Consider the following 12,214-nt stretch of genomic DNA (forward strand, 5'->3'; position numbering starts at 1 on the left):
AAAAAAGGCAATGGTAATGGGTGAAGTCAAGCGAAGAAAATGTGGATTCTGAACATATTTTTTGCTATTGACAATGTAACTAACCATGTCAATCGCAAAAGAATTCAGTCGATGTTCCGCAGAATCTATCCATCCATTTCCACCCATTCCATTCCACCATCCACTCCATCCATCCATTCCACCATCAATCCATTTTATTTCACCGCTCGACCAGAAGTTATCTTTAGTTAGTTTGACGACCGGTCTGGCCTAGTGGGTAGTGACCCTGCCTGCGAAGCTGCGATGGTCCTGGGTTCGAATCCTAGTAAGGGCATTTATTTGTATGATGATACAGATATTTGTTCCTGAGTCATGGGTGTTTTCTATGTATTTAAGTATTTGTATATTATATATATCGTTGTCTGAGTACCCACAACACAAGCCTTCTTGAGCTTACTGTGGGACTTAGTCAATCTGTGTAAGAATGTCCTATAATATTTATTTATTTATTATCTGTCCCACAGGAGACATGTACTGTTCAGCGGAGGCTCTAGTGGCTGGTTCTATATGGGCGAAGAAAAAATCGACTTGCGGTCACAATATTTGTATTTAATTAATAAAAGCACCATGAGCACATAGGTGAAATTAATTTGATGTTATAAACCGCTGTTGTAAACCGTTTACATTGGTAACCGAGTAGAATGAATTGCATGAATGAATGACTTATATTACTGTTGGAGTTGCCAACATGTAAAAGTTGTAGGTACCTACTTAATATGTATTTACCTCTAGGCTGATAACGAAAAGGATAAGCGTAACATTCCATTTCTAACCGCAGCTGCACCACTGGTACTGAACGCGTCGCTGTCATTGTCAATTTCCATAGTATAATGAACAGTAGTGCAGCTGTCGTTGGAAATGGAATGTTACCCTAATTTAGTCAAGAAGGTATATAACGTCAACATAACGAACAATAAAATTAATAAACTTATTCTCAGTTGTAAAAATGTGTTCTTTCTGTGGGTACTGAAAATCGGAAAAAATAATAACTAACTATAGCGGAAAGATATCCCCAAGACGGTTCTGTTAATTTACTTACGTTTATAATTATTAAACCAATAATGTGGAGTTATATAAACTAACACAGAAAACTGTTACACAAAATTGCGGCAATCATTGTTCAAACGAACGTAACGTACCTAACGTACTATCAGCTGCAAAAGTGCATGGCGACTTTATCAATGAATTCATTCACAATTTCTCCATGCGATTTCGCAGCTCACTGCCACAAAATAAATAATAGTACTAGGTACAGAAGACTCACTCTCTAACAAAACGCGTCTGTTACGATCAGCACAGATATGGCCGCTAGGTGGCGACAGCGCCACGCGCGGCTTATGGCAAACCCCAAAATTGGGGACGAACGGATGCACTTTTAGCTACCTGTAGCAAACCGACGAAATCGCGGAGTGAGCCACGCCTGCCATCGCCCACACTGTTAACAGTTCGTAAACCTTATTAAACATAAGGTCCACCGATGGACAGTTAAGACCCTTGCTGTTTGTACCTACCTATAATTTATGACTACATAATAATCGATAACATTCTCACGGCGCGATTCGGGAAATGAATTAGAGATTAACTAGATTATTATTATTAAGCTTTGTTTCCCGTGTTTTGTTTTCTCTTCTTGGTTTTTTTTTTCTTTACAGTAATTTAATTACACGGTCCCTTTTTGGGTAAAAGTTAAAAAGTAAAAAATTAACTAGATATGATATAGTAAAGATATGTGACGTCCCACTAGTAAAGGTACCTTATGGCGGTTGGCGCTTACTCTATTATTAACGCCGCTCTAATATTATTGCGGCGCTATGCGACGTAAGCGCCGGTCGCCATTAGGTACCTTTTTCGGTGGAACGTCACATATCTTCACTATTTCATATTTAATGAATCTCTATTTCATTTCTCGAATCGCGGCACCAACCACCATAAGGTATCTTATGCAGTGGAACGTCACATATCTTTACTATTTCATAATCTATAGTTCGTTTTTTTAGCATTAGAAAGAACTTGAAAGAAGGTAAGCGATCTTGGCATGTCTTTTAATTGAAAAACGCTTTTTAAAAATCAATAACTATTACTTATGAAAGCAGAAGAATATAAATGATCGTATTAGATTCATAATTGTTACATATTTGCCGTAACTTATTTTTAAAATGTGTTTTTCAATTAAAAGACACATCAAGATTGTTTACCTAATTTCTAATGCAAAAAAAAACGAAGTATAGTGAGTGTCTAATTCATTTCCCGAGTCGAGCCGTCAATTCTCAGTAGGTATACTAGTAGCTGAAGCAAGTTATCGAAATCAATAAGTATGTAAACGTATCGGCAATTTAAAAGTCCTCCAACACATCCACTGACGCCGCTAATTTCATTCGTCATATAAATTTCTCCGCTGTCAATTAGTTTATAATTATCGGGAATGTGACACTGACAAGTATGAAACGAGTTTGAGAGGAAAGCTTGATGAGTTCAGATCAAGTTCAGTCCAACTGGTCTGATTTTGACAAACAATTTTTTGTCTAAGATATATAGAAAGTAAAAGTATGAAAATTGAAAGTAAGTACTAATGTTGATGACGTTAATGTCACAAAACATGTTAAGTATATATTTTACGGTTTTTAGGGTTCCGTATCCAAAGGGTAAAACGGGACCCTATTACTAAGACTTCGCTGTCCATCCGTCCGTCCGTCCGTCCGTCTGTCACCAGGCTGTATCTCACGAACCGTGATAGCTAGACAGTTGAAATTTTCACAGATGATGTATTTCTGTTGCCGCTTTAACAACAAATACTAAAAACAGAATAAAATAAAGATTTAAATGGGGCTCCCATACAACAAACGTGATTTTTGACCAAAGTTAAGCAACGTCGGGAGTGGTCAGTACTTGGATGGGTGACCGTTTTCTTTTTTGCCTTTTTTGCTTTTTTTTTTATTTGTGCGGAACCCTTCGTGCGCGAGTCCGACTCGCACTTGCCCGGTTTTTTTTTATCGTAATATACCAAATCTCATTATAGAGGTAACTAATAATCGTCAAACCGGTTAGCAAATAACTTTGCCGTATACATATACAAGAATTGCTCGTTTAAAGGTAGGTAAGTATAAGATACATATCGCCACTTTTGGCAAACGTCAGTCGTCATATCGTCTGTTTTTATAAAACAAGTGCAATATCGCCTCGTCACATGATTAATTACTTTAATTAGGTTAGGTATTAGAGCTTTTCTTGAGGCCCACTTGCACCATCCTACTAACCCGGGATTAAGCGGTTTAACCATCAACCCAGTGTCAAATTGTACTGGTAACCATGTTAACTCCAGGTTTAACCGGTTAACCCCGGGTTAGTGGAATGGTGCAAGTGGGGCTAAGTGATAAATAATGTGCTTGTGCAATTTGAAATATTGTCGTCGCAATCCTATCTAGATAGCTAAAACATATTATAGTAAATTAAGTAGGTAGGTATATCTTGATTAATTTAATTAGCATCGAAATACAGCTTTCCATACATATCACAGCACATTAAATGGTAGGTTAGGTACCTATAAAAAATTTAAAGGGACCTGTCATCTCCATATAATTTAAACCTAAAAACGCCAAATCTCGGAAAATTATTTGGAAATGACAGATGTCATCCTTTCGAGTTAGAAAAATATTATAGTTCCAACGTTACCTACCAGTTAAAGAGCAATTACGTTTATAATTGAAAATCCTACTGCCGTATTCGAACTTCAAGATATTCACAAGAGACGACACGTACTTGATCCATTCTAGATACGTTATAGTTTAGATATCAACTAGTTCTCTTTTGCAGCGCAATTCGGGCAACCAATGTCACTTTTACGTTAGATAGAGTAAGATATCTATTTAGATGTGAATTAGATCTCTAAGTCATCCTGTGGAAATCGTTCAAGAGTATCTCCAGAATCGCGCAAATGTCAAATTTGACAGGTTAGATCTTAAACATATCGTTATCGTATCTTGGTGATGTCTAATAGATGTCTATTTCATAATCCGAATCGGTCCCCTAATCTCTAGAGCATAAAACCAACACGTACCCTTTCAGAGTTTAATTGTTTGTCATTACGGCTAGCCAGGTGGTTACTGGTTACGGTCATCGGGCCAGAGTCGCGAGCATGAAGGTCGCTCGCGATCTTTTGTTTTTGTTAGTATCTCAGTGAGGCGTATGACGGTAATTTGGAGGTATTGGGCCCTATTCGGATTTTGAAATAGACATCTAACTATTAGACATCTTTTAGACATCACCAAGATACGATAACGATATGTTTAAGATCTAACCTGTCAAATTTGACATTTGCGCGATTCTGAAGATACTCTTGAACGATTTCCACAGGATATGACTTAGAGATCTAATTCACGTCTAATAGATATCTTACTCTATCTAACGTAAAAGTGACATTGGTTGCCCGAATTGCGCTGCAAAAGAGAACTAGTTGAAATCTAAACTATAACGTATCTAGTACGTGTCGTGTCTTGTGAATATCTTGAAGTACGAATACGGCAGTAGTTTACGCATTACGCACAGCATACGAAGTCTCGATCAAAAGCTAGTGATGTATGAAAATAAAGACAATGAAAACAATATTCAGTGCGCTCTTTACTTGTTTCAAACACATTTGTAAGTTTCCATAGTATTTGTCTTGATTAAATGATATTTGAACAGTTTTCTTTACATTCATTTGCCGTCTTGTTGTTTTCAAATAAAGCATTTGTATGACTGTTCCATGAAGATGATCTCATTGTATAAATATCTATACACATTCATTGTGTAAACACAAGCAAGTCTCTCATTTAATTTCTATCCTGATTGCATCCTAATTTCTAATCGTACAACTTTTCGGAATACTTAGGTATTTTCCTTCACTGAAGAGCGACTGGTACGATCAGCCAAGAAAGTGGTTCTTTTCGACTTTATTATCTATTATCTGATTGATAGAGTCGAAAAGTGGTACTCTATTATCTGATTGATAGAGTCGAAAAGTGGTAAACCACTTTCTTGGCTGACTGTACCTAATGACAAACCGAACGTAAGTTCGGAAATACTCGTTGGTATGGTACGGGCCGGGGTTTGAACCCACGATCCCCGGATTGAAAGTCGCATGCCCTTACCTAGGCTACCAACGCTCTAAGTATGTAAGTACATCATAGTTACCGCGTCGCATTTAAGAGAAAATTAAGAGTATTTTTGATATTTCACCGATACTTGCAAATTTTCTATTCGTCTTTAATGTTTTCGATTTGTTTAATTTGTTTGAACATAATTAAAACAATGTTTGTTTAAAGCAATGTTTTTTTTTCTCCAATCATAGGCAGTAGGGGGCTATTTATTTTAAAAACAAAAGGAAAATAACAAATATACTGACTTAAGCAGTTCTATGACTCTCGTTTATGGTAAAATGTTGCCAGTGTTTAAAAAACAGATGTTAAATACTTATTTTTCAGGATTTGTGGTACCATTATTGGTACCACGTCCATTACAGGGGCGTTAACTATGTGCCTAAGTATAGGCATATGAGGCATATCTAACCTCAACAAATTCCTTGTTAGAAATATTTTAAATAAATTGTTTGCAGTTATGGTCGTGTTCTTGACCTACATATAATAGTATTATATAAGGAAGCACGGTGTTAGACTTGGCAATGAGATTCTACACTTGCATTGCAATATGGCTTTTACATTACTAACGATCTGTATCGCGGATGAGAATAGTACATGCACATCCTACATTATTGCAATAAATCTGTTAGAGGTTGGTAGAAAATGATATATTATCAATGATCGTACATTTTCCAGCATTTTTGGTGTAGCCGAGTGGTGTTAACGGATTGGTATAAATAATTTCAACCCTAATGATTAATTAGCGGTAATTACGTTAATATTAACCTTAATTTACCATTTCAGTTGGAATTATCTATACCAATAACCGTTAACACCACTCCGATGCACCAAAAATGCTGGAAAATGTACGATGTCTGTATACTTATTATGAACCGTGGCACGCAGGGGCGCCATTCCATATTTTATTAGTAATATAGACTATGGACTGGTATTCGCCACCAAAACCACTTCTTTTAAATAAGTTAGGTATGAGAAAACCAACAAACTAGAATAATTTTGGCTATTTATTAACACAATTTCGCTAAAAACGCAATCTCATTTCACTCTGCGACTTATGATAAGTACAAATGCTAATTAATAATTATGTAGGTATGCACATCCTAAATCGGCAACGAGATGTGGTCGGGATGATATCACACAATGACGCAAACACAAAACGTGTTCCAAGTGCAAATTGCACGGAAAAACATTGTTAATCCACACAACACCTGCTCATGAAGACGCCATTTATTTATAAGAGGGGGCAAAGCCAGCAAATTAGAGGAAAACAAAACATACGGCGCGTCACGCGGAATTTGCGACGGAAAATATGGCCATCACGCGGGTTTTTCTTTTTATTTCAATTACGTACTCCGGTCCGTACTTTTTTTATTCTTTGATATTTGACTCATCAACTAACTTTAACCTTTTACGGTATTGGTTGAAGTGACCCTTACAAATATGTCAAACATAGAAGTTTCCGTGTGACGCTGTCTGTAATGTCTGTCTGTAACGTGTATCTAACAGCGTAGGCATATGCTTTAAGGTATATATATATACCATATACCTACCTCTAGTAGGTATAGTCTACGCGGAAAGAGAAGAGAGAAGGGTCGTAGAATGTATTGATTCCCATATAATCCACGACTCTTCTCTTTTCGCACACAGACTCTACTTATATCCGTCTTGTCTAAGTAAACCAATAATGTGTTACGACTAGAATTTGTTGTTTTTTTCCTAATGACAGTTAATTACATCCCACCTTCTACGTATTTAAACGGCTTAGGTACGTATTATAGTCGGCTTCTGTAAAGAAACTAATTGCTCTATCTGTTACGCAGTGTTTACTGATTATTGTCAACAGATGTATCAGGGTATCAATTCAATTCAGTTTACATCTATTGTCTGATTAGTCCGTCTTTTTCTGCGCTGAAGACTCAACTTATAATAGGTAGGGCTGTCAATTTAGTAAGTAATCTGATATTTTTTCTTGAGAGGTGCGGTTTCTTTTGTGCAAATCAGTACAGGTTTTGAACCCTTAAATCTATAGCGGCAACATATTTGGTATCATACTTATAATAAAAACGCATCTCTACTATAAGAATTACGATTCGAAATCGAATTCTACTAACTATAGATTCTAATGGTTTAAGAGTTAAAGGGTCGGCAACGCGCATGAGTGTGACACCGCGGTGACAGCTTTACCATCAGGTGGGGAATATGCTTATTTACCACCGGTAGGGTATTAAAAAAATACTACCTACCCAGTATATTTTTTTCCTGTCTACCCGCTGCCAGGCTTCACAGTTCATTACCTATCCCTAAAAGACGCTGGTCATTATCATTACCGTTCCCTTATCTGATTTACATAATCGTGTTTTCATGTTTCTGTCGCTCCTTCATTCTCTTCCTTCTTGTTCGTTAAACATATTAGGCAGGCTCCTCGCACGCTGGCACAGATTATATAATAGTTCTTACGAACAGATACTTATCTCTCAAACAAAACGCAAATACCTACCGTTTTGATACCTACACAAAAATACAATGGAGTGACCTTCAACGCGCCGCTCCCCGCACCGCGCGCACCGGCACAACGCTAGGGTTGCTGACGCTTAGAAATGATAAATAAATACCTACTTAAACAGCGAAGTGAAATAAAAGGAAAGCTAAATCTTAAATTATACCTAATATTCCAATTATGCGTTAGTGTTTGCGAAATACTCGTAGTCATTTTAAAAGGTCATATGTCCCTACAGTAACCGCAGTGTTTACGCCGTTTTATAAATCGCGCAATAATCCCAGCAAGAATTAGTTTTAAAACTTCGTGTAATTTAAAACCAGATAGAGATTAATGTTACACAATAAAGAAAAATAATAGAAACCCCATGAATACAGATAATTAATTATAAGTTAACCAGAGCAAAAATGAGTAGGCACTTTTCGGTGTAAAGTTAACTTACTGTCGTTAAAATAAACATTTACCAAAATAAATTAAAAATTTGCTACCTAAATAATTAATTAATTTAATTTGCTAAATTTGCAAATAGATATCTAAAACTATACATTTGTCATACATAATAAACATTACATGTTTAATTAAAGAAATTCAATAGTAGGTAGGTACAGGTACCTACTACGTAGCTTGTAACGATCGTAAAATTGACAGTGCGGCGCGCGGTGACGTGCGTACGTGAGCGCGTGTGGCAACCAACTGGCTTGCTTTTCTACCGTGAACGGGAGCAGATTCGTAGGTATAAATCCGAGCTCGCGCGGAGAGTTCCATAGGCCTGACGCTGGGCCATTTGCCCTTTATTTTTATTTGTGTTCAAAGTGTCTTTTGGGACAGATTCTCCCACCTAAGCTCAAATTCAAATACTCATAAGTATGTATCGTTTCAATAAATGAACATGTGCCAAGTAAACATATTTATTAAGGCGATCTTGAATAGCTACTGATTGATATGATTGATGTTTTAATGAGAATAACTAAGTCTCCATTTAAAAATGTGAGTCCATTAATAATCATTATACCTAACATGTATAATGTATATGTAATGGGGGCGTATGGTCCTACATTACTTATCGTGTAGCTTATGTAATATGCGCGTATACCTATACCTAGGTATTTACAACACTATTTTATGTGTATTTACTAACTAGGTTCATAAACATAAACATAATTTATTTAAAAAACACGTATTTCATGGTTACATTCATATAAAACAAAGACTTAAAAATAGTGATAATTTACATGTGCCTGAACTAGTGTCATGTTCTTAGTGTGTGAAAAATCTCTATTCTGATTTACAGGCTGAAATTTATTTCACCAGCCATGCATACTCTGCGTGGTGAATTTATAATTAGGTCATATTGACCAACTTTTTCTATCGGACAAATTTATGACGAAATCGCGAAAAAAAAATTGACTGCGTCATTAGAAATCAGCGACATTACATCAGCCGGAAAGTATGAAAATGAAACAGCAATTTTTTTTTTGCGATTTCGGCATAGGTTATAAAAGTTGTCCAGGGGGCCGATTTTTGAAATTCGACCACTCGATTTCGTGTATTTCGTTAAATGATATCTCCACTACTAGGGGTTTAAATTCTACTAATAGAATTGAAATCGAGTGGTCAATACCACTAGATTCCAAGTTTCGATCGCTCGTATTTCAAAAATTAGCATTTCGTCGTTTTCCACCGATATTCGAGTGACGAAATCGAGTGAACGAAATTAAAAATTCGGCCCCCAGTATGACCAATAAATTCACTACGCAGAGTAGGTATGGCTGGTGAAAAAAATTCATTCCTGTATATCCGCTGCTATCTACCTATATATATATATATATATATATTCGATGACGAAAAACAATAAATATGTGAGTAGACGCACATTATGGCATATGGGCATTTACGACCCGCCAGTTTAAAGTTACCTAGGGCAAACCTTGGCCATTCGGTGATACTTGGTTATCCGGTGATAGTCAGTTTTAATGTGTATTATCCGCGTTACCTGGACCCCTATTCGACAAGCGACGTTTGACGTATCGTGTTGATATCCCGTTGATGTGGGAAAAATCATAAGTTCTCGAATACGTACAATGTCAAAATTTGACATTAACAATCCACAGTTAGGGTGACAAGCAAACCAAACCGAACCACCCTTAGTTTAGAGTGGAGTTTTGGTTGTACCAAATGATATTATCCACCGTTGATGGAATCATAACTCAGTATGCGATAAAATCAACTGTTGATTTGACGTGGAAGCGAAATCTGACAGTTGTACGTGTCGAATTTGGCCCCTGGTAATTATATTACTTGAAACCATATTACAACACATTAGTCACATCCATGGTAACTCTTAAACATTGTTTTAAGCAAAAAAAATACCGGGTAACTCGGCTAAAAGACAATAAAACTGACTATCACCGAATAACTACGTATCACCGAATGCCCAAGGTTTGCCTATACAGAACCTAAAGTTACGCGATGACACTGAATATTTAAACACACAATTGTATATATGTAGTTTCTGTTCATGCAATTTTCCTCAGTACCGTGCCTAATTTAAAAAAAGGCCTATAGTAAAATATAATTTCACGGTGATTGTCACATCACAACGAATGAAGGTTCCGCGACGATCCTTACAAAAACCGCGCAGTGTCGCCCAGTTCCATTGTTTCGCTCCAATGGCGGGCTATTGTGAGAACTATTTATTCGTTTTTGTGACAACTAATAATTATCATCGATAGCCTTGGTATTATAGTAAATATTGCCTTGTTCTGTCATCAGCAAACGAACGCTGGGTACGAATTGAACCAACTCAGTTTGACCTCTTATTAGATGTAGTGTTTATGGAAGGTAAGATCACAGTTATATTGGGTGGAAATTGGTAAGAAATGGAAGTGCAGTGCTAAGACATTTATGATAACCATTGTTTTAATGGCAGCTTAGACAGCAAACATTCTTGTAACTGATATTTTCTCACAATTACGTTCTACATATATGTGGTTCAGGAAAATACTTCATAAAAATTGAGTATCAGTCAATAATCCTTAAAAGTATAGTTGTGTAGAGCTCTAAAGAGTCATTCTATGGAACTTGCTAACCATGTAAACAAAAGTCACTAGTAAATTCATCATTCTTTGACAATTTCAATATGGCGGTTTGTTTACATAGTTAGCAAGTTCTATAGAATTATACTTTAAGTAATTCATGAAAACACCATACACATAACACCATAAAAATAATAATTAGCCACCACATATTCATAATTACATATATGTTATTACGTAGTTCCTAAATGTAATTTCATAACAATCGCATTTCGTTGGATCTAGTTATATTTTCCATTGGTATTCTTGTTATAGCAATATTGATTTCATGACAATCATAATTGAACTTGTTTACAGGAAACTAGTCTAGGTATTGTTTGGTTTAGTCATTTAAGTTGTGTCTCAACCACTATCTTAAGCAATAAACTTAGGTCACAAATTAATTACCTATAGATAATTATTGCTAACAGCCACTGAAACGGAAACCAATTAATAGCTATAATAGTACCTACAATGCTGAAGCAATTGTTCACAAGTTTTTGGTTTTTCGCTTAGGTATAGGTACGTAAGGATTTCTCGTAACATGTCAGGATTTTTGGATCTCACCTAGCTAAAAGCTTTGGAGTTGGGCAAAATAAAGGGAAGGGTTATACAGAGTACGAAAAGTTTTGGAATAAGGGATTTAATGGGCAGAATTTTGAAGAATTTACCATTCAGACAATTTTAGGATTTTTGGGGTGATGTCCGGATTTTTGTCACTGCTTACTTGTACCATTTTTTCAACAGTCAACTCTAATCGGACCATAAAGAAAAGCCTTACCCTTGTTCCTCACACAAAGCATCTGTACAGCTTGGCAAAAAAGAGTAGAAATTAAAAAGTGGCAACACTGTAGTGTCATCCCGTTTTCTTATATATATTGGTTTGAAAAGGATGGCACTACAGTGTTGCCACTTTTTAATTTCTACTCTTTTTTGCCAAGCTGTAACAGTCATTTGAAAACTCATTCAATTGTTTACCATAGAATCCAAACTCAAAATGATTTCTCAATGGAATATATGTGCTCCTATTTGAATGACTTACAAGTTTGCACGATATAAAGCAATAAATAAATCGGTCATTCTCAAACGACCGCTCCTAAAATCAAAGAATTGTGCTTTAAGTGAATTGAATTGAATTTCTTGACTGCCACAGAAATTAAAATAACAGCTTCTAAAAAAAGGTCATTAACAGATCTGTTTTTCTAAGACACCTTATAGCCTTATATTCCTACCTGACAATCATAGTTCGGCACGAAGGTCGTGACCTCACAGAAATGCCATCAGTATCGGCAGACTGCATTCTTGTCGAGTCGTCTGTATCTGTACGGTCTTGAATTCCGTATCCTAGTACATAACAGGCTAGACATGGCCCTGGTTACATCTATGCTATGTAGGTGTAGAGTCAGGAGGTCAATATAGATGAGCCTCGCAAGTTAGGTTGAGAGCACAATTAAATATATACCTTTTGT

General features: G+C 36.3%; 1 long non-coding RNA gene across 1 annotated transcript in view; it reads left to right on the plus strand.

Moving 5' to 3' along the window:
- LOC134667223 (uncharacterized) overlaps window positions 1-12,214 on the plus strand; it is a 470,671-nt gene that overhangs the window by 235,132 nt on the left and 223,325 nt on the right. The window lies entirely within an intron of this gene.

The sequence above is a fragment of the Cydia fagiglandana genome, chromosome 9 (genome assembly GCF_963556715.1).
Source record: "Cydia fagiglandana chromosome 9, ilCydFagi1.1, whole genome shotgun sequence".
NCBI classification, from domain to species: Eukaryota; Metazoa; Arthropoda; class Insecta; order Lepidoptera; family Tortricidae; genus Cydia; species Cydia fagiglandana.